This window comes from Corvus moneduloides, chromosome 13 (assembly GCF_009650955.1).
Source record: "Corvus moneduloides isolate bCorMon1 chromosome 13, bCorMon1.pri, whole genome shotgun sequence".
Lineage (NCBI taxonomy): Eukaryota > Metazoa > Chordata > Aves > Passeriformes > Corvidae > Corvus > Corvus moneduloides.
The window spans coordinates 5436436-5461282 of record NC_045488.1 but is presented as its reverse complement, the minus strand read 5'-3'; the positions used below and the strand labels follow the sequence as shown (position 1 = coordinate 5461282).

At 47.9% G+C, this 24847-nt stretch overlaps 1 protein-coding gene across 2 annotated transcripts in view; it reads left to right on the top strand.

Moving 5' to 3' along the window:
- The first annotated feature begins 13633 nt into the window (after positions 1-13633).
- Positions 13634-24847, top strand: part of ACAN (aggrecan) — a 46865-nt gene continuing 35651 nt past the window's right edge. Inside the window, exon 1 of one of the 2 annotated variants that reach the window (XM_032122603.1) lies at positions 13634-14091. The gene's annotated coding sequence lies outside the window, so the exon portion shown is untranslated. The remainder of the gene's footprint in view (positions 14092-24847) is intronic. The other variant, XM_032122602.1, reaches the window with a different exon arrangement.

Genomic DNA, 24847 nt, shown 5'->3' with positions numbered 1-24847 from the left:
GCACCTCCGATCAAATCTTAAATCTGTTTTTCTCTTACTCCTGCCTTCTCTCTGCTGGTATTTTTTGGTCCCACTGCATGCTGGAGCTTCTGCAGAGCTGTCTGATGTGTGGAATATGAAGGCAGCCACAGGCCCTGCAGTCAGAATCTGTGAGTCTCCAACAGCAGCAGGTTGGCATCTTCTCAGAAGACAGCACTAGCAATCACCCCAGGACAGAAAATTATGTCTGAGTGTGTTTGAGGTCAGTCTGCCCTGAGCTCTGTCAAGCCTTCCATTGAGGTCTCAGCTCGTATTAACCAGTTCCTTCACTCCCCTGCAGCTCATGGTCACGCCTAGAAGGGAAATCTCTTTCCCCATTTTTACACACCGAATTCCCTCAGCAGGAGCTCCCTGCAGTGCAGACTGAGGCCCCACGGAGAGGCTGGATCCAGGGTGGGGGAAGCAAATACACTGCTGTCCAGAAAGCCAGAAACTGTTTTACCAGACCAGTCTCTTCTTCATCCAGCCTTATAAATCTAATGCCATTTTTTTTGCTGTACTGAAAAGTGACCATTTATTCCCAATCAACCCAAATTCTCTCGCCTGGATTCTGATCCTGGATCTCTGATTTTGATCTTGAGGCAGAAGTTTCCCATCAACTCTCTCCAGGCTTGCTGCTTCGAGGGACCTTAAAATAATTGAATTGTTGTTTCATATTATATGCTTGTATTCATTTGCCAAGTGTTTTTCAAATGAGATTCCTTCTCAAAGTAGGGTTTCAGAAGGGCTCCTTGAGGCACTCCATGTCACATAGAAAGGGAGTAGTTTTCCTCCCGTGCTCAAGCTGCCTTTATGATTAAAATGATGCAGGCAAGATAAAATTAAGGTGTCTTTGTTATGAGACTATCAGAGAGGACAAAAGTGGGAGATTTTGGCAGGGCCAGCAGCAGGGAGGTGATGCTCTCAGCAACCACTCGAATAAATGGCAGGGAGTGTGCTGGACTCTGAGTGGTTAGGGACTACCAGCCTTGTGCAGGGATCATGCACCTGGCCCAGGTATTCGTGGAGGCAGGGAATGCCACCTGAGACCAGTACTGTGGTTTGTGGAGTCTGTGGGAAGGACCCCTGGAGTGTGGAGTAGCCCTGAGCCCAGGCAGTGGGACAGGAAGATGCTTTTGGGGCACTTTGTTTCCAGCTCTCCCTTTCCCACCACTGGTGGTGCCCCGTTTTGCTCTGGTGCCCGCTCTCTTCTGCCTGTGGTGTGCCACACTCTGCCCAGCTGTGGCAAAAGTGCTGGACCACTGGCTTTCCTAAATCAGAGATGCCAGTAGTTTATTTGCCCGCGTCAGCAGAGAAAGAATTAATGTCACAAACCAACCTCAGCACTAACGGACATGGAAAATTGGCAGGGAAGAGAGTGCCATAATTGCAGCGGCTGCAGCAGCATGGAACAGTGCTGCCTAGAGACACACATCAAAGGAAAATCCCTGCCGACCTGGCTGGCTCTGCCATCAGCCCTGCTTCCCTCCTCCATCTTTTGTCTCCTGCCCTGAGGGTGCCATGAGCCAGAGCGTGCCTGCCAGCCCTTCACCTCTGCATCCAGACTGGGACATAAACAGTGTGGCTTTAAATAAGGGAAGAGCGGCAGCGCAGAGACAGGCACCGCCTGAGTGTCTCCAGGGCTCCCAGGGATGGGTGCTGTCCTTCCTCACACCCCAACCACCTCCCCACAACCTGGGCAGTGTTAAATAGAGAAGCCTGTTTGGGGACAACTGGGGCCGGGGCTTTTCCAGGGCTGGCAGGAGTCAGGGGACAAAGATGAGAGCCACACACAGGGCAAATGGAAAAATCCAACCAGCACACCTTGCTGGTGGCTAACAGAGGGTTATTCTTGGCCACCCTCACCCTGTACCAAGGAGGAATGCTGTAAACACTGTCCCAGGGCCTGTCCTGCCTCCTGGTACCACTTCCCAATTAATCAGCATCCTGAGTTACAGGCAACACCTTAGTAATGGGAATAAACACTCATTTGCTTAATCATATTCCCGGTGCCCAGATTCTCCATGGCCAGCAGGGGTTTGATGCATGCCATGCTCCTCAGGTCCATTCTCATCACCAGTGCAGCACCTTCACCTGTGACAGGTGGGCTCCCTGGGCAGGTCCTCCTGCCTAAGCCTGGGTACCTTTCCAGTCCCTGCGCTAACCACCAGGCACTGCTCCTCCCTAAAGGCAAATAGCAACCACCACAAACAGGCTTCACTCCTCTCCTAAGCAGAGCAGGAAATAAACAGCCACAGCATATTTGTGCCTTCTGCTGTGAAGCTGGCACATGGGAAAACTGAGGGAACATGAGCTGGGAGTCAGGGATGTGCACAAAGAAATGATCTTTTGGATTCAAGAGAGGTCAGAAGCTTTAGGAGCTTCAGGAGAGTCCAAGAGATATTCCAGCAGAGAATATTGTGCAGGGAAAGGTATAAAGTCCAAAAGGAGAAGAGGAAAGATGAGCTCCCAAGAGAAAGGGATAGGCACAACTTGAATGTAGTGTAGAGTGGCTTTTTGAATTGCTTTACCTCCACAGCCCTCCCTGATCAACGCCCCTACGTGTGTGTCCTATGCCGAGCACCACCACACAGCCTGAGAACACTCTGTGGCAGCTGAGGTGACACACAAACGATTGAGCTGCTGTTGAATTACTGAATTATCCAGGTGCTGCCAGCTCACTTGTGGAATAGTTAAATATACTGCTGTCCCTGTCAAGCAAGGGTGAGGAGCCCAGGTCGTGTCACTTTGCCCCTCAAAGTCAGTGACATTGCTGTGAATACAACCCAGGAGCCCATGCCCGTCCCTCTGCCAACCACCAGGCACGGCTCCTCCCTGATGTCTAATAGCAACCACCACAAATATGCCTCACTCCTCTCCTAAGCACAGCAGGAAATAAATGGCCACAGTATATTCGTGCCTTCTGTAGAGCTGCTGTTCAGTTCTGGCGCTGCCCTCAGGTAACCTGGGAAAGAGTGGCTCTTGTATGACACCCAAGACATTACTGGCCACAGAGTGATGTAAGCTTTAAAAACGAAACAAGCAGAAACAATAAGGAAGACAAACCAGCCAGCAGCAAGCACATGATTTTCATAAGGAACAGCAGGATCTGCAATCAGGAGAGTCAAAATGCTGCTTCCTCTGCCTGGGAACACTGGGAACACTCTACCAGGGCACTGTAGGTTGATTTGTGGGCAGCTAAATACGTGTGAAGCAGAGATTTTTATCATGGCCCTGGGCAGGGCTGGGCACTTCACATCTCTGCTTTTAAATAACAGTACTTTATGTGTCTGAAGTGACACCTCGGCGTGGGCAGAGAGCTCAGGTAGTTCAGCAGTAGGTGCCGTGCAACGAGGTACCAGCATGGGTCTCATGGACACATCAGTCCTCTACTCCTGTATCAGTGTCCCCCAAACTATGGTAAAAGAGAAACTAAGGTTCTTCGTTTCCAGGGATCTCACTGAGCCCCAGGGATCCAAAAATCCCACCTGAATAAGATCATACCTCACTCACACAACTCTTTATGGACAGAAGCACAAGGGATACAGCAGGGTCCACCAGGAAACTCAGAACTCCAGGGAATGCAAAGCCCCTAGCGATTGGTTTCATGGAAACACCAGGGACAGAGAGGCCTGTGGTGGGTTTTTCACTAGAGAATGGACAAGGCTGAGCAGCTTGGGTTTGTCTTGGAAGTTTTTGCATTAAAAGAACTCCTTTTTGGAGTGGGTTCAGCAGATGGACAAAGCAGGCGAGAGCTCTTATTTTATATTGGAGAGATCTTCAAGATAGAAGGACTGGCTGGTTTTGCACACTGACACCGGGGTAGAACTGAAATTGAGTGACTTCAGCTGAAGGAGACACCAAGGATTTTAACACTGAGAAGTAAGTTGGGCTCTTGGTCCTTGCTCTCCTCCCTCCATGGGAGTGGAGTCTCCCCCAGAGCTGACCACCCAGGCTGGCAGCCTGCAGCCCTGGCAGGGCTGGGGGAGGGAAGCAGGGAGCATCATGGCCCGCAGCAGCTTAGTTTAATCCCAGCCCCTGATGCACATGCTGCCCTCCTGAAGAGTTTCTTTCTTGCAGCTTGAACACTCCACGTTGTCCTTCCCCACCATTTTGCAGGCAAGGTCCTTCTCCTGGCTGCTAGTGTTAACACAGGTTTCCCTTGTTCTGTCCCTTGAAATTTCCAGTAAAGCGCCTTTAATACAATCTCTCTGTGGCTGCGCTAATTATGTGTGAAATATTTTTCCCCCCATAAACCAAAGAAAACAAATCAACACAGTAAGATCCTTTCTCTCGGGCTGTTTGGCAGGTCTCACGGTCTTCAGAAAAGTTACCAAAGGTCCACACAGTCTCTGCTGTCTTTTCAAAACAGCTACTTTTGGGTTCCTGTAAAAGGACCCAACAAAGGAAAAGGTGAAACAAATCACAAAGGCCTGAAAGGCTATTTCCCACCTGAGTAGTCCCAAGCCAAAGGACAAGCTGTCTGCTGAATGTTTGTGCTACGTGTGGGGGCTGAAGAAAGCAGGGATAAGGGGTGGGGTAGCACAACCCCACAGCCCTCACTCCCTACTGTGGGGATCTCCTCGGTCTGCTAACTCTGCTTCCACCTTTGCAGCCTCAGTTGCTGCTCAGTTCCACTTTCTCATGCAGTGGATCTGGCTTTTCCTTGCCACACAGGACACATATCCAGCCTTTTCTAATAGTGCTGAGGAAAAGAGGGGACAGAAAGTGAATGGCCCACAAGATGAGGCATGGCTGTCACTCCTTCCATGCAAGAAAATATTCTTACATCTTATTTTTTTTCCAAAACCAATACCAAGCAGTTACCACTTAAGGGAACACTATCCCCATATTCAGGAAGGAAGGAAGGAAGGAAGGAAGGAAGGAAGGAAGGAAGGAAGGAAGGAAGGAAGGAGCGAGCTCTGGGAGCAGCTAGTCTTGAGGCTGTGACTATACCAGCTCTGTTATCGCTCACCTGAAGGGTCCTGGCATTACATCAGGTTTGGGCTCCCAGCCCATTCTCTCTGAGGTGGCAGGTCACCTCCTGGGGACAGTGACATTACCCCTGCAGCCTGACATCAGCATCCATACATCAAGTCTCACCTTCTTGCCCACTCTCAGCTCTCCCAAGGCTGTGAGAGTCAAGTCACCATTACCTTGACCCTGAGAGGGAGCGGTTTTGACACGGTTTTGGTGCAGTGGCTGTGCTGGAGCAGCACCATTCCTGAACAGACATCAAGGCTCTTGCCCCCAGGCCCTCAAGCAGCTCTGCTGTAGTATCAAAGGCAACTCACTCATGCATTTTGCTGAAACTGTACAGCATCAGAGAAACGCTTGCCATCTGCTTCTCTGAAGAACAGGATAAATCTCACCCAAACCTCAAAGAGGCAGATGAAGGCTGTGAGTAGAGCCATTCCTCTGCCTCCCACAGCTACACAGGACAGGACTGGCCCGGGGCTTGTGCAGCAGTGTGGGGTGTCCCAGACTGAGCCCCAGCAGCTGCCCCAGCCCTGTGCACAGAGGCTTTTTCTGGGAATGCTGTATCTGGCAGGGCCCTTCCTGCTTCACAAATATTGACTCTGGGATCTCAACATCGCGGCCGAGCAATAACATTTCCAGAGATCCTTGGTCTGCAGAGGTGCTCTGATGAAGATGGGGGGATTTGGATTTTAGTCCTTTACTTTCCTCTCCACTCTAGCAACTCCTCAGGTGGACCTGTCCAACCCTGATCCAGATTCAGGCACCAGGAACCTCTGGAGAGAGGCACAGAAGTGCCTCCTGGAGCTGTAGCCACCTCTTTGCAGGCCAGTGAGGGATGTTTCCCAAAAATGCACAGATGCCAGGAGGCAGCAGTTGTCAAAGAGAGACCTGTTTAGAGTTCCAAGCACGGTCCCAGCTGAGTTTTTAAGAAAGCAACAGCAGTCAGTAAAGCAGAATTATACAGATTGCTGGGAAGGTGTTCTGAGGACTTCTCCCCTGCAGCCTCATTGGTCAGTATTTGGCAGTGGGTGCAGATCTAATCCCAGCACGGATGCAAAAACCTGGGGCAGCTCAAAATGTTCTCTCCTACTACGAGCACAAGCCAAGGCAAATTTTTCTTACCAACCACACATGTGCCTCAACCCAGGCTCAAATCTCTGTTGTTCATCTTATCCACCTGGAAACTCAGCAGAGAGCAGAAAGAGACATCAGCCTGTGGGAAGGGCCCAGCAGCACCAAGCTAAGGAAAAGGAGGAGGCTGTCTGGAGGTGTGTTCAATTATAGAGACCCATATGAGCATCTCCCTAACTCTGGATGCTGCTCTGAGAACCCCAGTCCGGGGCTGGGGAAAGGATGGGAGGGTCACAACCTCCTCTCTAACCATGATCTTACTAATGGAAGGTTTATCTGCCCCCCTGAGTACCCTGAGTACTCAGAGCTAAAAGGTGAGGCAGGTTATATATTCCACCGGCAGAAAAGTAGAGGTGTGCTATTAGGAGTAACCCTGAGGATATTTCTGGGCCTTCTGACCTTAAACTCCAGCTCCACCTACCCAGCCTACAATCCAGACAGAGAAATGTCCTCTCTTCTGCAGCAAAGAAAAACCCACATTTGCTGAAGACTGGAAAGCAAAGAGTGAAATGCTGAAACCAGAGGATGAGATTTCATAGTTAAACTGAAAAAGAAAGAGAAAAACTAATAGTAAATGTAAAAGAAGTGGAAGGAACAAGCTACCTCTCACTGCCAACCCTGAGGTTGGATAATTTATCGAGGTTTCCATGTGTCATGCCTGAAGAAGCCCTCTACACTCTTTTCCATTTGTACAGGTCTGCAACTGAGTTCTGACAGCTCCAGCAGTTGCAGATAGCAACATCCAGCACTGATCTTACATGCACATCTGGTGCATGTGGGTCTGTGTAATTACTGTCCAGCTGAGCGAAGCTTTTAGCGGGGTTTTGGTTTTGAGATTGACTTTTTTACAGCGTTTTCTTGTTTACCAGAATGAAACCTCTTTCGCTTGCAAATTAAGAAGTGAGATATAAATGGGAAAGGGAAAATGAATATTCTGGGCAGGACTGAGAGGGTTAAGAGGCTCAAGGGGATTCTTGTGTTAATGGGATGACAGAAGAGGCTGAGTGCCCAAGAGATGAGTACACACCTCTTGCTGAGGACTGAAAACCAGTTAACTACTGTAAGAAAAGCCCACTGCCTGCTGTGAATGTTCTTGGACAGTCTGTTTAAAAAATGACCTCTGGGCTGTTGCATGCCAGCAGAGCCAAGGCTCCCTGCAATCCCTTTATTCCTTAGCTGAAGCTGCATAGCCTGGGGGATTCCTGGAAAACTCTTTGCTACCAGATGCCTTGGCCTAGTCCTCTGCAGGCACTTTAAAACTACCAGCACATTGGCCATGACCTTCAGGGTGGGAAGTACAGAAGGTGCTCCTTCCTGATCTCAGGAGGAAGCATTTACCCCTCCAGAATTAAGTGACTCTGGGTGGGGAGCACCTCATTCACCCCTCAGCGCTGAGATGCACAGGTTCATTCCTCCTGTTTTTCAGCAAAGCCTGGCCAGAGGACAATCCATACCCAGAGCTGTGGAGCAGCCCTTTCCATGGGTCTGGTTGCTGCTGGTGTTTCTGTTGAGATTTCTTTTCACCATTGACAAATCAGCTCAATATTCCTTGTGGAGTGGTATCAGTATGCTCAGGTCAAAAGGCTCTCCCGTGACCTCTCCCAGCTCCAAAAGACCTGGCACATCCCACCAAGACCAGAGAAGCTTTTTGAAGACGGCAGATGAAGCTATACCTGCTACCAGAGCCTATTTGCTTCCTGCTCTTTGCACTCCCACATCCCCTCCCTGCCTCTTCCTCGCTGTCCTCAGACAAGCAAACACCTTCCACTGGAACAAAACAAATGCCATAAAAAACCTTGTTCGACAAAAAGAGCAAAGGAAACCCCAGGAGAAACTCTCTGCAGAACTTCCCCTGAGCAGCACATTTCACTGAGGTTCGGGGAGCCCTCCAGGCTTCCCCACTGCCACAGGCAGAGGTGGCCAGAGCCCCTTGGGAGCCCAGCAGGGAGCTGGGAGTGCTCAGTGTACGTCACCTCTTGCCAGAGCAAGAGGGTGCGAGACCGTAAATACCCAGGCCAGCAAACCTGCCGGGCTTGACGTAACCCCTCCGCCAGCTTCCAAGGTCAACAGCGACCTGTTTATACTGTGCAGGGCGAGAAGAGGCATTCTGGGAGAAAAGCAAACAGAGGAGATGTCCCATGCCCATACAAAAGGGGCTGTATTCCCATGTTGCTTCGTCCCAAGTTGGGAGGAACATAAAATTAGCACTGTTTTCATTCATTCATTGTGCAAACATTCTGCTTGGTGCCCACCCCCACGTTTCCTTGCTGAGCCTGCAAGTCTCCATCAGGGAGGCTGGGAGGGGGGCGAAGTTAGATTCAGTCCAAGCAGCTGATTAACAAGGTGAGGTGAGGGCATGAATGTGGCAAAAGGGGAAGAGAGGAGAAAGGGAGAGCCAGGAGTTGTGTGAGAGGACAGGGAGCCATGCACAGCATCGCCCTGGCCAAGGGAGCAATCCACACTGTGCCTCCTGTACAAAAGCTGTTTCACTGTCACCCGGGGATGGCCAGGAAGGCTGGACATGTGTCACACACTGTGAGCATGGAGCTGGGCAGCAGGAGGGACAGTAAGTCCCTGGTGCACCCGGGGCTCTGAAGTCACATCTCATCCGATTAACAGCCCTGTGCCACCCCAGGCTGCTGCCTCGCCACTGCCCTCTCCCCTCACCTAGGAGATGTCAGCCCATCCCTGCACCTCAAAACAGAAGAGCAAGCATCCCTGGGGAGCCCTCCAGAAGTGCAGAGGGATGAGCAGCCCCAGGACACCATCCATCCCCTCTGTGTGCCAAGCCCCAGCCCAAATGCTGGCATGAGCCTTGACACCACATATTTTAAGCTGGTGGTGCCCATCACCTCCAGACCTTCCCTTTGGCCATCCAAGGATGGAGACGAGGTGCTGGGCAGCCAGGATAAGCATAAGAGGCCTCATCTTGGTGATCCAGCGTTACCCAGTGCCAAATTTTTGACCGAAGCTGTCCATCCCCGCTCCCTTGGTACAGCCCTGTTGCGCAATCAGAAGAACACCAAGGGGACAAGAGAAGCAAAAAGAAGAAAATATTTTTTAAAATATTCATTCCCAAACAAACCCCTGTCTGTGTGCACCATCCCACCCGCCAGCCCTGGATTCTATTTTTGTCAGGGGATGAACAAGCCACAATATCGGGGTGGGGGCAAGCCCCGCTGTTTACGTCTGCCAGTACTGGGATGGGCTGTGAGCAGAAGGCAGCTCATTCAGCAGGAGCTGGAGCCTCCTGGCCACTGCAGGTTCAATAGGTACTTTGTCCAGCACAGGAGGTTCAGGAAGGGCACCGTTTCCAATCCGTGATGCAAACAGGGCTGGGAGAAGATGTGTGTGTGTGTATGTGTGTGTATGGGGTTGGCTTTTCAAATATGGGGTGAGTTTTCCACCTGCACCAACAAGGCTGATATTCACACTGGAATAAAGGGGCGCAGGTGCTGGGCTTGGTGGGGAGGTCCCTCTGTGTCCTTTTTACCCCCAGATGTTGACTCTTTTCTTTTCAGTCACCTTCCGTGCTTTCAGGATAAACTTTCAGTAGACAAAGACTTTCCTGGGAGATTTTAGGCCCCTCTTAATTTTTAGCTAGAGAAGTGTCAGCACTGTCTCTTTTCATCCCTCCAGCAGGACTCCAAAGTAAGACCACACAATGACTCCCCTCATGGACCCAGTACCCAAGCTGTGACAGGGACGTTTCTGTATTACACCACGCTTTCCCCATCATGGCATCTTGGCTTGGAGAAATGCAGAACCCAAATGTGAGGGTCAAAGCTGACATTTTGAGGTGGCAGCTTCACCCTTACAGAGCATCACTGCCCATCACTGCTCCAGAAAAACAGCTTAGCAGAGCAGCAAACACACTCCTGAACTGCTGCAGGGCTTTGATGTCTTTAGAAGAGGGAAGAGGGCTGGGAATGCAAATGTTCTGGCTCTAACACTGGCTTCACCCATAGCCTTGAGCAAGGCACTTTGTTTCTCTGTGCCTCAGTTCAGTGTCGTGTCAGAGCTTCTGCAGCACCACAGGGCAGGGAGAGCTCAAATATTGATCACTGAAGGAAATTGTGACAGCTGATCAAGAAGTGTCTGTTGCAATGTCAGACAACTGACTGTAAAAGCATGAACAATACTTTTTGGACACAAGCCCAAAGGTCCTGGATTGACCCTGAATCTTCAGAACCTGATGAGTGTTCGTAGACTGAAATCGTGCACAGACTGAAATTGTGCATTAATTGTTTACAGACTGAAATTGTGCACCCACTGAGCTACCTGTGCACAGAGCAGCTGGGATCCTACAGCCCCTTCTCATGTCCCCAGTGGCTTTCTTTAAATGTCAAATTAGATTTTAATAGAATGCAATAATTCCAGAAATAGTAAGTGTTTTAGGAACACAATGCGCTCCTTTTCATTCTGTGAGTAAGCCAAGCTGAGAGCTGTGAGATGACTGCTCTGGTAGTTGCAGGGAAGGAGCAGCAGTTCACAGCCATGAGTGGTTTAATTAAAACAATTTTTGAAAGCAGTTTGAAAGGTTTACTCTTTATTCTACCATTGTTCTATTTCTCTTTTTTCCCTTCTCTCTCTTGGCTGAAAAGCCACCCAAGCCCACCTTTCATTGCTTTTGAAAAACTTCAACTATCACCTTAATTGACACAACCTTCTTCTGTCTGGTGTTTTTCCCTTTTCTGGCCATTTTCATTCAGTGACTGCTTCCACCATATAAATTCTGGATATTCAATAGTTTTCACAGAAAAGCTATTACCCACTTTTCCTTGGCCACAGGGTTTGTTCTCTGTTCAAATATTCGTGCTCCCTGAAGGCTAAACTTCACTGGGAATAGACACAAGCCTCCTTTGAATGTATAATGACATGTAAAAGTCTTACCTAACTGCAAGCACTTTTGCAATGTGTTACCTGTATTTCAAAGAGCCATGAACTGTTGCTTTCCCGCTTTAAACAAAAAACAAAAGTCATCTATGTGACTTTTTTTTTTTACCTGGCCACTCCTCAGCTTAAGGAACAAACAAACACAAGAGCAGTTTATGAATCACAATTTCTCTGAACATATTTAGCTCTTTTTCCAATCGTTCCTGATGCAGACAAAAAACTGGGACAGCCAGCAGGTACTGAGCAGTTTCTATCCCCTTCCTGAAGCTGCTAAGAAACCACTCTGTGTGGAGCATCACATTTTCCTAGCTGGTCAGCTCCGAAGTGGAATTTTCTCTGTTCCCTGGCTTAAGCTCACCAAAGGTTCAAATGAGGATTTCTTTGCCAAACCACGGCAGCAGCAGAGGGTACAGAGGGCTCAGTTATTCCACAGCAAAACAACTAAACATGTACATTTCCCAAAAGATCTTTATGTTACGGGGAGAAAGGGCTGTGGTCAGGCATGAGCTGTTTCGGAGCGTCTCACGTACATGAGTCTGAGCAAAATCAGCCAGGTCACATTTTATAGATCCTGTCTATGTGTCTTTCACACCCAGCTGGAAATACCGAGTCCTGCCTAGAGCATGAGCTGTCATGCCCTATCTGCAGCGTGTTTTACCTGTCTCCTTTCATTGCTATGGCTGCACCATGCTGCCCATGAGGAGACACCCCAGCTAGTGAGGGGGTGAGGCAGGTGATGCTCCAGCACAGCCCTGTCTGTCCCAGCCCACCCAGCACCTGCAGGTGGTGGCAGCCCTGGGATGGATCCAATACCCTTTGAGTAAGTGCTAAGGGCCCTAGTTTATCTCATCAGGTGGAGAATTAAATTTGACATGAACAGACAGCACTCGTATAGACTGTCAGGCTTGTGAGGTGGGGGAAGCAAGCACAGATACAGGCAGGGCAGAGAACAGACTGAGTTTACCCTCAGTGAGGAGCAGGACTTGGTGCTGGTGGATAAGAAGCTCAGTATGACCCAACCATGTGTGCCAGGATGCATCAAAGGCAGTGTTTCAGATGGCAAAGACACTGTCCTTTCCAATGTCCTTTCCAAAGCTTTCCCTCGCTGCCCTTTTGACTTCTGACATATGGGCACGTGGCAAGTTTTGAAGTTAATATCTAGTGCTGAACTACTGGGGGGAAAAAAGGGGAATGGGGGGGGTGGGATAATCCGAAGGGAAATTCGCAACCAATATTCGGTATTGAATCTCTGAGATGGAATAAGGTACTTGCAGGAAGAAGTGAGGATCCATGCTCTTGTGGTCTGGGAGCATTACCTGTCAGGATGATGGATGCACGGCTGGTGGTTATGAGCCTCAGGTTAAAGAGTGAGGCAGTCAAGGAAGCAAGTTTTGAAATGAGGCATGGGGACCAAAATAATTTATGGAGAGAGGAGAAGCTATTATATCATAAACCAGAAAGCAAAGCAGGATGTTGGGAAAAGAGAGGGAAGTGCAGATATCAAAGATGATATTAAAAGAGAAGTGGAAGGAGAGATGCTGAGGGAGCCATGTGGTTTGGGTGCAAGGAGGGCACAGGGGGACCTCCCTGTGCTCAGTTTCAGACTTTACCTTTACTTTAGGCTGGTGGTGCTCTCTTCCATGTTAGAAATAACAGATTTTTCAAACAAAAGTGCTTTTCTCAACTGTGAATACCTCAGCGGTTTCTCACCTGCTCTCAGCTGTCATCTGGCCCCTTCACAAGCCAAGGTGTAGGTCTGCAGTCATAGACCCATCCCCTCCTCTCAAATCACAGTTTTTATCCCTCTCAAAGGTACCAGCAACTCCACAGGAAAAAAAAGACAAAAAAGAAAAAAAAAAAGAAAACACACTACAGTCCTCTCAGCACTTTCTCACAGCTTCACTACTGCCAAGGATTCAGTTATGGATTCCTCCTCAGTTCTGGGGTAGTCTCTTCAGCCTCCACCACTAGTAGGTGTGTACAGGCTCTCCATTTCTCCCCAGTTCACCCCAAATAACCTTTAAGCAAACTCAGTCCCAAATGCCTCCTTTGTCTGCCTTTATATCACTTATCAGTTACTGATGCTCCAGGGGCTTCCCTTTTCCAAATGCAGAGCATCCCTTCCTTCCCTCCATCACCTGCCTCCCTCCCTCAGCAGCAAGTGGGGCCATGCAGGAGTTCCCTACACTGTCCTGTTTGCTGCTGTCTTTGGGCTTCCCTGTGGATCTGCTCCTTTCTGCTCAGACTGCAGTGATATTGACTGCACTGCAGACACAAATACTTTGCTCAGGTTCCTTAATTAGCTTCATCTTATTTTAGTTTGCATAAACCACGTTCTCTTTTTATTGCACAAACTATTTCTTCTCTCTCAACCACTTGTGGTGCCCCAGCCAGTTTGCTTCCAAACCAGAGGGCTAAATTTAATCCCCCCACTCCCCATTCGGCTTTCTCCATTTACAGTATTTTTTTGGTAATGCTTTTTTATTTCCCCCCTTTCTTTTCTTTTCTGGGTTGGGTATTTGGTTTGGTGGTTTGTTGCTTTTTTTTTTTTTTTCCCCTTCTTTCCAAGAGGCTGGGCTTCCTTTTCGGTCCATAAGCCCTCCTATTTCCCCCTGCCCCCTGGATGCCTGCCTACCTTTACTCTAAAATCCAGAGGAGGATCCAATACACTTAGATGCCAGCTCTTCAAGAGGTATCTAAGGAGGCTGACAGGAGTTTGATGGTCTCTTTTGCAGCCAGTGGCAGCTAATGTGGTCTGAAACCCTCTCTCTCTTTTTTGCCATTCACACACAGTACTTACTCTCCAAGCTTGCTGCTGCTGCCACTGCCTGAAAGGACCTGAAATACCACATAGGGAATTTTGATTTCTTCTGGGAAACCGGGGAAGGAAAAAAAAAAAACCAACAAACAAAAACGCAGGAAAATTCATCTGGAGATTGTGAAGAAGACATACAATAACAGCAAGAAGTGGCAAGCTCTTTACTTCTTGAACACTGAAAAAGACCTCGTTTCTCTGCCAGGTGTATGGGACTTAGATTCTGGAAGCACTGCACTGAACTGTTAAAGGTAACGTATCGCACTTTCCTCCCTTCTCTCTCTTTGGTGTCTTTTCCTTAACTTTCCTAATTACTCTACAGAAGCAGGCTCTCAGTCAGTGGATTGGTTGTTTCCCTGGTGAGCAACCAGCGGAGAAATGTGAGAAAAGTTGTAAAACTGATTGAGCCAGAGCTTTTCCCTCCTGCAAGCAGCGCTGCTGTGAAGGGGAGCCTGTGCCTCACCTCGGCACAAAGGGTCCTCAGCAGCATCCCACCCGTTGTGGGGAGCAGACCTATAGCCAGGGGGAACACCTGTGTGCCAAGTTTGTTAGTTGGCTTGGGGAAGGGAGGGAAAGCAAGGACAGAGTCAGAGATCCTACAGTCAGAACCACGAGGTGGGAGAGCAGACAGGGTTATCCCCATTCTCCCTCCCCAACAGACCCTCCGACCCATGGGTGTGTGTTTGTGATGGATTCCAGCTGCCGCTGGAGCTCAGGTGATGTGTCTGATCCTGTTCCCGAGCTCTGGGGATGGTGGCTGCTGTCCTGCTGATTTGTTGCGAGTGTCCCAACCAGTGCCGGGGTTTCCTGTGGTCGTGGCTTTGCTCAGTGTCATTGCTCTGCCACAGCGCAGGCAGAGGGTGACCCCTGAGCTGGAGGGGTGTTAAGCTCTGGAGGGGCTGACAAATTCAGAAAGAGTGAAAAGAACCGAGATGCCCGAGGGTTTGACAGCTCTCCCCTTGTGTGAGAATGTCAGGGACTGGCGGCTGGCAGAGTCCCCTGGGTTACTTCCAGTGAGCTGCTCCGGGCGTTCCTCAGTACCTGCCCGTTTTCCGAATCCATTCACAGATGAAGCGTATTTTTAGCAATAGTTTTCAGGGAGCTGAGCTCTTCTCCAGAAGTAGAGCGAGCAAAAAAAGGTTTTATTTGTCAGAATCTCTGTCAGAAGTTACTTATTTCCACTCATTTACTGCTCTTTAAGACCTTTCATTTAAATCCTGTGCTCAGTAGTGCTCTGCACACAGAAGAAAGAGTACATTTTAACCTTTCCCTTTTGAGTTGTTTAGCCAAAAAACGTCAGTTTGAAAAGCTTCCCTTGGTTTCTAAAATAGCTTTGCCAGATGTGGAAAGGGGAAAACATCCCACAATGAAATAGTTGGGAGAGAGGAATTTCTTAGCATTCCTCACTACTTTGGTTTTCATCTACAAGCTCCTGGTAAAGAATGTCAGCTGGGCAGAGGGGCCAGTGGTTTGGGGACTAAATTTCGTGGGGTTTCAAATCCTGCAAAGGCACTATTGGAAGCTGAACTATTTCTTTCTTTGCTTTGGTTGTTTGATGTTATATTTTCCTGCTGTTTTGAAGGGACTGTATCTGCCTGACAGGTCAAAGGGGACGCTGCCCCTTTCTGAGATGTTTCAAGTTGTTGTCAGAATGGAAAAGGGGAGGCATCACCTCCCACCATCACTGGGCAGGACAGAGACTGAGCTCTTTCTGCAGCCTGAGCAGTCTTTGGGGGGAAGCTCCATCTGTTCCGCTTGAACTGCTGTTTAATGTTTCATATAATCACCTCCGTGTACAGTAGCCAGGTTTGACAGCAGCACGGGGGCTGGAGGATGGATGGGCAAAGAGAGCCGACAGGATAGGAAATTGAGGGTGTGAAAGAGGTGGAGGGAAAAACTTGCTAAGGAAAAGAGGACACTAAACAAAATTCAGCAGACTTAGATTCCATCAGAGCAAACTCTTTGGTTTTGAGCTCTTTTGCAAGCTCATTGCTATAAAATACTCCCCAATAAGTGAGGAATATTAAGAGGTTTAGAGGAAAAGAGGATGGATGGTATCACTTAAAAGACAGAAACGAATGAAAAAAGATCAGATTGTTGTTCAGTGCTCTGGTATCACCCAGGGATGGACATAATGATTAGGAACACTGGAACTCCAAAGTCCACTCCGTTATTGGTCTTTACTCTCCTCTTCCCTCTCCGGGGCAGATCCTCTGCAAATATAAGTTGCACAGACCCGGTGACTTCACTGCCTTCCCGTGCTGACTTACACCCGTCGGCAACGTGGGCCGGTGGAGAGCCAGCTGGTCCCATTTTAGAATCAACGGGACCTTTCTTAGCTGCCTGAGGCATCTTTTCCACCACCACCCGCCTCCGTCTCCTTGCTTCTCCCTTCCCTTGCCAGTGGTGGGATGGCTGCTCTACCACAAGACAACCTAACGCGAGTTGCTCTCCTCCTCCTCCTCCTCCTTTTTTCCCCCCCACTTCCCGAGCCCTCTGCAGCCTCCACGTGTGGAACAAGCCGGGCTGTGTGTGCCGCTCTCAGGCAGCTTCCCAGCAGCAGCAACAAAAGCCGTGTTCATAGAGGGTCTGGACCACATAGGGAGCCAGCGCACGACGGCTGCCGAGCAGCCCAGAGCAGCCGGGGCTGTGTAAAGAGTGCAGGAGAGAGAGGGACAGCAAAGAGAGGGAGCTGTTATATATTTAAAAAAAAAAAAAAAAAAAGTACTTGAGCCCAGTGCAACAACGGAAACCTTACAGTTTACTTTTAAAAACTCAGAGCTTCCTTGTGAGCGGGCAGAACAGCCCAGCCTGTGTGTGCGGGGCAGGGCTGCGGGCTCTGCTGTGTGCACAAGGGCGGTGTGTGAGCGCTGCCTCCCTCCCCTCCCTCTCAATGGGCTCACAGTATAAATCTAAAGAAGCTTTTTGTTGGCCTGATGAATAGGCAGGGGGTTTTGTCGCGCTACCCGCGTAGCCTTTTTTGAGACGCTTCACACCGAGATTTTTTTTTTCCTTCGTGCGCTTTTCATTGGACCTCCCTTTTTTAAGAAAAATTTCCACATCTCCCTCGCATGACATTCTCCCTCCCCAACGATTGCTCCATACAGACCAGAGAGCAGAAGGGTGGGGGAAGGATGAGAAGTACCAGAATCATTCCACTTGCACACCCCAAGACCCTCCGTGTGCTTCAGCTGTCGAAATGCCCCGAGGTGTTAAGTAGCAGCCCCGTGGACCGCCTTGCTCCCACTTCCTTCCCCTGCTTTACAAGCCCAACTGCTGTGCCATCGGCTGTAGTGATCTAATTCTCCCAAAGGCTCCAGCACGTTGATGGAGGCAGCTGGAGCCGTGTCACTGCTGCTGTGACCAAGCAAGGATAAGGGAGATGCTGTGCCTTGAGCATGGTGGTCACATAGCAAGGTCCAGAAGCCACCAGGACCCCATTCCTGCTGTATGTGCTGCATGGAGGTAGCCTGGAAGCTGGCTTTGCCTGTGGGTTTCTGTTCTGGAAACTGGTTCTGCCAGTGCCTGAGGCTGGCTGAAGGGGAAACCTTGCTGTGCAGGGGAGCTGGACAGGAGGACAGCCACAGAAAGAGTTCTGCTGAGAGAAGGGAGCAAGAGATGAAGGTAGGGAAATGGGAGATCTCTGACAAGCATAATCCTCTGGGTTTTCACCCTTGTAGTTGTTCTTTATGTCAACCAAGGCATAGCAACTCATGGCTTTTCCATAAAAACCAGTTTATAGAGCAAGCCAGAGGACAATTGGAGCAGTTGAAGTAGGGAGAACTTTGGGCAAGACCCAAAATTAACTCAGGTGAGTGAATAGTCCTACCTCATTGCTCAGTTCCTGCCAGGTTGTCACTATGTCCTAATTGCTTGGGGGCTTATAATGGAAAGGAGCAGTGATGGCAGTGAAGAATTTGGGTTATGGGATGTCCCAGGAGAGGCAGGTCTGGACAGCTTGACCTGGAAGATGTGTTTGCTATGATATTAGTGAGGCACCACATGAGCCTTGAACACATGGATAGTCCTGGTTGCCAGCGTGTTATCAGGGAACCACCTGGGAGCCAGGGATCTCCTGACACACCTTGCTGTGGGGGAGCTGAACCCCGCCTTCCTCTGTGCCAGCAGAGAGTAGGGCAGGTCCTGGAGGAAAGGGACTCACTTCAACAGGGGCCATATCAAGTGGCACAAGACAAAAGGGCATCTGCAGGAGCAACCACCTCGTATCATGGGGATGAAGTGATCAGGACAGCAAATTTCTTCTGGCAGGGTGGTGCTCACAGGTTAGGCCTGAGGGGTAAAATTGCCTATTAAGCCATGCCAAATAGACCTAGTGTACATTAGTGGGAGAATATGGAATGTAAATACTCATGCTTCAAGGCAGAAGGCAACCACTGAATGCCTCGTGTTAAAAAGAAACTTCCTCCTCAGCAATTTTCTCCCTATTTTTCGATGATGAGAACTTTGCTCTGAAGCTGGTAATATAGGTCTTGTCTAAGGCAGGATACTGATCTGAACACACCATTGGTTTCATCTGGTCTGGCAATTTCCATGTGTCTTTGGCTTCTCCAATGCCCTTGGTTAGCAGTGGGCAGAAGACTTGGCAGAATACTTTATTATTTGTTTATTTAGTAGTGTAGACAACCACTGAAAGACAAAAGGAATCGTTTGTTGTGGCTGCAGACATATGGGTTTGACTTAGCAGGAATAATTCGACAGGACACAAAAATCTGTAGGGAAAACTAAAAGGAAATAACCAAGGAACATCTCCTGCCTGAGGTTAGATCACAGACTGGATGAGAAAGGTGTGTGAAAAAAATGCAAAGGCCAGCAGCTGATAAACAGATGAAAATGTTGCTGATCCCTCCCAGCTGGAGGTCCCATCCATCATTTGCACCTCTGCTGAGAGAGCAGTCGCTGTGCTGGTGATTGAATAACCTGTAATCCACAGCAAAACCTGCAGCTCCTGCTGGGATCCTGCACAGGGTCAGGGATAAGCACCCCTGGAAATCCCCAGGCACCACAGGCTTTGCACAGGGCAGGGCAGATTCAGTAGTTTTGCTGGCATAAATCTACTGACTTCAGAAGATTATTCCAGTTTAGCAGCCCTGTGGTAGAGCAGCTGTAGATCTCAGTACAATTAACATTACATCATCTGTACCACAGTTTCAAGGTTGAAATAATCATGTAGGTTACATATTGGAAATTACAGAATGGCTTTCATATAAATGACTAACTGTCACTGTTACTTACCCCAAAAAAATAGTTTCTCTGGTGTTGGGTGTATAAATAATACCCTGTACCTCTATAGTGCTCAGCTTCAAAGTAATACTTCAGTGCTGTACCACAACAAACACCCTCCCATTCTGTAATAGCTGGTCTGCAAATGATGTCTTTTCCTCTGTTGTAAATTACACCATGCAGTTACTGCCACTGCTGCTATTGCATTCGGCCTGGTTAGTAAGTAATACTCTTTCCCTATCATTGTATCTGGGGTTTAAATAATAACCTGTCCTCCTACAGGAGTTGGCATGTAAGCATCACCCTCATCCTGCCTGGCACTTTGGAGTGCACAGAACATCCGGCTGCTGCAGAACAAATTGCAGCTTTCCTGTCCATAGTATTTGCCCTCTAAACATTGCCCTGCTGTTTTGTATAGCACTTATTGTATAAATAATACCCTGCTGCCTCGTGGTAATTGATATGTAAGTGATCCCATCAGGCTGCAGGGTTCTTACTCTGCTAATACTGCCTACTACACCAGCACTGTGCAGAGAGGGACACTGGGCTCCCAGCTTAGCCCTTCACCACTGATACTTGGGCCTTCTCTCAAAAAACAGGGTGGTCAGTGGCCACAGAGCTAATGCTACCGTGCAATCATCACTGTGTGCCAGCAGGAAAAGGGATCAGCCCTTTGTTTAGCCAGCTAGCCCGTGGGATTGTGACCCTTCCTTGCATCCTTCAAGACCAGGAGCCATTTTTCCAGACTCAGGGCAAAATGCTTGTGCCTTCATAATTCCCAGATTTCCTGTAGCATGTCTCCTGAAAAAAGCTCTTGAGGCTACTTAGAGCAGATATCACTTGCCAGTCCGTCGTGTGGCTTCCTGCCTGTTACAGGAGCCATGGAAAGGATTCAGCACCACCAGTAATGTTGAGATGTGTTCAGCAAAGGACAGAAGGGTCTTCATTGCTCTTATGGTTCAGCTCTGAACCTGTCCAGCATTTTGAAATGCTCCAGACCAACCCCAGCATGCCCTTGATCCCCTCTGCAGTGCTGCATCCATTTCATCTGCAAAATCATTCCCCTATCAGCACAGCGATAGGCACGTGCACCTTCCTTTGTACCCATCAGCATATGAATATGTTTTGGGCCATTTTGGCCATTCTTTTGCCAAATCCAGGTAGGCACGTGGGTTACAGACATGACGAACTCAGAGTCAACCAAGATCTTCATTTCAGTTCACCTTCAATGCTGTGCTTCCAGCTTTCACTGGCACTGGCAGCATATCTGAATTATCTTGCCCAGGCACCATCATCCCTCTGAGAAATACAGCTTCAAGTTCAGTGTGGGCTACAAAGCCTTCCTGAGAAATAAGTTCTCGAGTGAGCTGGCCTCTGCTGAATATCACACTGCCCTTTTCTAGATTTTAAATCCTCACAGGATACCTCACTTCTGCTCTTGTTTTGGTCATTTGCATACAATTGCCATTGGCTTCCTACTTGAGTAAGCACATGAAACTGACATAAACACCTGTGCTTTATAAATGTTGTCCTCAGCCCTTTCTTTCCTGGATGCTAAGGTTCTACACTCCTCCTCCATCTACCATGGCACCTCATCTGTTCAGGAAATGGTGGAGAAAGGGTATTTTGGCAACTTCAGGATCATAGTCTAGCGGAAAAAAACAAGAAGGTTGGGGTTTTTATGCTTGAAATGGAAACTTTCTCACACTGCAGTCTCAGATTAACACTGAAGCTTTACTCATTTCTCCATTGTGTGTACTGGCAAAAGTGAAGACAAATACATTGGTTGGCACCTTCTCTTCAACCCTGGCACAGTTCATTTCCAGTTTCTTCTATTCTCCAACTGGATTGTTTTCTGTTCTGTAACTTCAAGTGCAGCTGACTGGTTTTCTGTAAATCTGCATGCAGTTCCTCACCCATCAGAGATGTGTCTCTCTTCTGTGCTGTTGGGTATAATTAAACAATAATATTGCTAAACTGGTTGGGTACGAGGGTCATTAGATGCTCAGATAGCTGATTGGATTTATCTCCTTTATAAAATTAGTCCTTTTCCCGAAGTTGCTTTAGGGATTCAAAGCCAGTTTTACAGCAGAGTACCCAAAGACAGAGAAAAGCAATTCTGCAAATTCCATTATGTGCCTTGCTCATCCATTTGCATCTCTAAATTCTGAAATATTGTGCACAGTTTGTCAGACCATCAGAGTTTTACTGCACAATTTTGACATGCCCAGAAATCTCACAGCATCTCACGAGAGACCACTGTACCCTTTGCTATAGTGTCAAAACTTGAACTCAAGATCCTTGAAAGCTCAGTTTAGAAGCAATCTGTTAAATTTGTTAATGACCAGTGGGTCTGGTGTCTCTTGCTCTCCAAAATACATGCTTTTAGCTTTCATTCCCTTTTGCAACATCCTTATGGTGAGAAGGAGATTCACTGAGCTGTGCAGAGAGCAAGCACAGAGCTCACAGCCTAAGGGGAGAGGATGTCCAGCATGGATTTTGCACACCCCAACGCCCACAGGAGGCTCGAGAGACTCCAGATATTGGCTGGACAAGGCTGGAGTCTGTATGGACCAAACTTTAAGGGCCAAAATGAGTATCAGTGTAGCCCCTCACCTTCCCATTATACTTTCATTAAAAATCATTCACTTAAAGCATGACTCATGCAACTGTGTTTGCGGGAATGCTCATCCTGGGTGTTAGAGAATATTTTTGGTTTGAACATTTTGCTGTTTTCCTGAACATCTCTCCTGTTGTGTGGTTTATTTCAGTGGTGCCTCAGTGTCCACTAATGCTGTGATGGCTCTTCAGTTGCAGCTGTGGAATTTCCATGACCTGCAGGCTGCTCTGTGACAGTGCCCAAATGTTATGTATGATTTGATCCAGTTCTCACACTGTGTGTAAAATCCATAGAGGATTTTCCTCTCTGTATTGTCTTAAGGAATCACTTCTTCTTCTGTCCGAAAGCGGAGTGCTCTGTGCCAACTTGTGGGGATTTAGACATCCTTTTGAGGGCTCTCCCTGCTGTCTTTTCAAGACTTGCAAGCAGTTACCTGTCTAGACTAGGTTTTAATAGAAGAATTTGGGATTAATGTTCCCAGCCTCAGAGTTAAATGGTGTCTTTACTACTGATTCCAGTGGTAACTGGATCTGGCCACCAGATAATTTACCTGCCCATCTTACTGGGAGAATGACAGGATAGGTTAAAATAAATCATAATTATTACTTGCATTTGAATTGGTCTTTTATGCTAATACTATAAAATGAATTTTACTTTTATCCAGTTTCTCTTCGTATTGTTGCATATTTGAGTCAAAATACCAGCATAACATGCTCCAGGATCCATTTTAAAGCCCACATCTCCTCCATCAATGCTGGACCATATTTGCAGGTTTTAAACACATTGCCAGGCAGTTATTCTGCCTACAAGGGGATCTATGTTGGTGCCTTTCTGTTCCTCAAAATGTGGGCACTGTTGGTTTTAAGGTTTCCCACATATCTCTGGAAAAGCAACATTTTCTTCTGCCCTTACAGAATACTTCACCAAACACTGGACAACATTTCACCGCTCTCCCTCAACCACATCTCACACACAGGAATTTATTTACCTCTCAGAAAACTTGTTTTTCCCATCTAATTGCTGTTTGGGTTTCCTCCATACCTCACTTTCTCTTTTTGAATGTATGACAAATGGACTTTGCTTAGCAAACTGCAGATTTTGGCTCAATGGCAGCAGCTCTTCAAATGTCTGTGGCTTGTGTTAAGGTTGCATTTCTTTCCCTGCACAGTCTGCACCTCACAGAATAATTTTATATTTCATGTAAGAACCTTGCTTTTATTCAGGATTCCCATGGTCTCCCCAAATTCACATTTGTGCTCTCTAGGCTTGGCCAGCAGCACACTTTCTGGATTCCAAGATCTCTAAGGCAGAGATTGTCTTCTGCTTGTGCTGGGGTAATTCAGTGGAGTCCTCAGATCTGAGCTGTAATTAAAGGATTATTGATATTATTGACCGTAGACTGAAACCCATTTTGGAGAGGGTAATTGTCTTCCTCTTGCTCCCCCTTCCAATGTCACATCCACACAGTTTTCTCCTAAGTTATACCGTACCTAAGCCCATTTATAAAATCACGTGTATGTAGAGAAAAGGATCTCTATATACAAAATATACCTTCAGGTCACAGAGTTTGGCTGTATTTCCAGTGCAGTGTCTCTGTTCTTTAGGGTAGTTTCTCCATGTGTTTGAAGGGATCAGACCTTTCAGTGTGGGCAGAGTTTCAAGAAGACACTGAGACCTCTTTTGGAAAAAAAAAGGAAAAGGCTGTGATTGAGTTTTGGACTGAACAATGGGTCCTATATAACTAAAAATTTATCCTTTTACCTTTGTTGCTTTTTTCAGGAAGTGTTTATTTGAAGGGTTTTCTTGGGGAAGTTTTGTCCTGAGCCACGATGGAAATCTCAAGACAAGGGATTGAAGCTCTTCTGCCACTTATTCTCTCTCTTATGATGAGGAGTCCCATTACCTTTCCTCCTGGGTGGATGAATACATCACCCAGAGAACAACATCCACTGTGGGGGGGGGGGCTGTGTCAGAGGCTGAGAAAGGACAATTTCTTAGGCATCTTTTCCATCACCTTGCTCCTTTCTTTCTAGCTCCCTGCCAGTCTCATAAAACAGGACTTAAAGCTTTTGAGGTCTCTGATGGATGGTCCTTCTCTGTGGCAGCCCCAAAACAAGCTCGTTTGGCTGTGAACTATTTTGTCGTTATCTTCTTTCTTGTCATGTTTTGTTCTCTGCTGTACAATTTGGCTTGGTTCTAAAGCACCACTATAGTAGAAAAACACAAGAGAGAGATTTATTTTCTGCCTGGAGTCCCTGTTGGTTTCTTCCCAAGAAGAAAAGGACAGTCTGAACCAAAGGCAGGAATTACTGTTTGGACAAAGTGACCTGACAAGGGCATAGGAGCAGTGGAGGAGTGTCTGTGCCCAATGGAAGTGCCCCTAGCTCGGAGAGCTGAGCATCCCTCAGTGTTCCCTGCACAGTGAAATCCCCTTGGAATGAATAACTGGTGCAGGACAGGACAGCTGACTGCACTCTATGCCCCAAAAGAACAGAGCAGTACTAAATTAAACAGAGAACTTATAGACTGAGCTAGTTAAATTAAGTTAAACACACAATGTGTGCCTTAGTTAAGAGTGAAGAGAGCACTGCACACCAGAAGGGTCTCCTGCAGGAACAGTCTGAGCACACAAAAAAAGGAAGGAACTGTGCAGGGATGCTGTGCCATGAGGATGCTCAGAGGTCTGGAGCACTTCTTCTTTAGAGACTGGCTGGGAGAGCTGGGATTGTTCAGCCTGGAGAAGGCTCCAGGGAGAGCTTAGAGCATGTTCCAGTACATAAATGGGCTGCAACAGAGCTGGAGAGGAACTTGGGACAGGAACATGTAGTGACAGAACAAGAGGGAATGGACCCAAGCTGACAGAGGGCAGTTTAGATTAGATATTAAGAAGAAGTTCTTTCCTGTGAGGGTGATGAGACACCAGTACAGGTTGCCCAGAGAAGCTGTGGATGCCCTATCACTGGGAGGGTTCAAGGCCAGGTTGAACAGGGCCTTGAGCAATCTGGTCTAGTGAAAGGTGTCCCTGTCCACAGCAGAGGGGGTTGGCACTGGATGATCTTTAACGTCCCATCAAAAACCATTCTGTGACTCTATGACTACCAGGTGCCCTGAGATGGCAATGGCTGGGGGAGTGTCTGGGGATGAAT